The 969-nt window shown below is 37.5% G+C and overlaps 1 protein-coding gene across 2 annotated transcripts in view; it reads left to right on the top strand.

The window, feature by feature from the left end:
* Positions 1–969, top strand: part of LOC107665047 (pappalysin-1-like) — an 85,031-nt gene that overhangs the window by 71,935 nt on the left and 12,127 nt on the right. The window lies entirely within an intron of this gene.

Genomic DNA, 969 nt, shown 5'->3' with positions numbered 1-969 from the left:
TATATATTCTTTTTTTTATATAATTACATTTTATTGTTCATTTACTTTAAATACATTATTTTTTTATTATAGTAATTTGTATTCATTTATTTTTCTGCTATTTATGTTTTGAAAATTATGTATTTTATTCATTTTTATTATTTCATTCATATTCATCTATTATTTAACTTCATTAGGGGCCAAGCACCGTGGATGTGAGGCTATATCTCCGCAACGGTTTTGCATATTGAGACCAAACTTGGTGTGTGTTATAACAAGCATGACCTGAGACTACCTGCAGTGTTTCGGCGCAATGCCCCCTAGTGGTCAGGAGATTTTAAAAAATGCATATTTTTGCTTATAACTTCTGAATGGTTTAGCCAAAAATCACAAAACAGGTCTCTTTAGATTCGGTGCATCATGCTATTTGGTCTGATGCTCCATGCCATGCTTAGCTCCTCATTTTGCCTCTGGAGTGCTTGGCCCCGCAATTGCTGCTTGCAGCTATATTTTTATTTATTTTTTGTTTTAAATCATTTGAAATGATTCAGTTAATTTTCTGTTCACGATATCTGAACTCCCACTGTAAGTTTGCATGATAACAACATTATTCCGCTGATAGTTGTTTCAAGGTAATCTCCCAGCCATAGCTTTAAGCTCTATGCAGTCATGGAGGTCTGTTCTCTGTAGCCTGACCTTGAACAGTTGTTTCTGCCATCTTCTCACGCTCTTTGAAGTCTAATCCATAAATAAACATGCTGTGCTTAGTGTCTTCCTCTCCTTTGCTCTTCGGGCCAGTCTAGCCTAATCTGAGTCAGGTTTAACAGGGCCAACAACAGCAGACAAGTGGGATTTGTTACCACCTTTGTTTTTAAGGGCGGTTTGTTTTCTTTTTGCGTTATAGACGAACCTGGAAACCGTCTCAGGTTACTTATGTAACCATGGTTCCCTGAGTAGGGAACGAGACACTGCGTCCTCTAGGGGTCACTA

Source organism: Sinocyclocheilus anshuiensis, unplaced genomic scaffold (genome assembly GCF_001515605.1).
Source record: "Sinocyclocheilus anshuiensis isolate Anshui unplaced genomic scaffold, SAMN03320099.WGS_v1.1 scaffold399, whole genome shotgun sequence".
Taxonomy (NCBI): Eukaryota; Metazoa; Chordata; class Actinopteri; order Cypriniformes; family Cyprinidae; genus Sinocyclocheilus; species Sinocyclocheilus anshuiensis.
The sequence above is the reverse complement of the archived record's forward strand: the minus strand, read 5'-3'. Positions and strand labels throughout refer to the sequence as shown.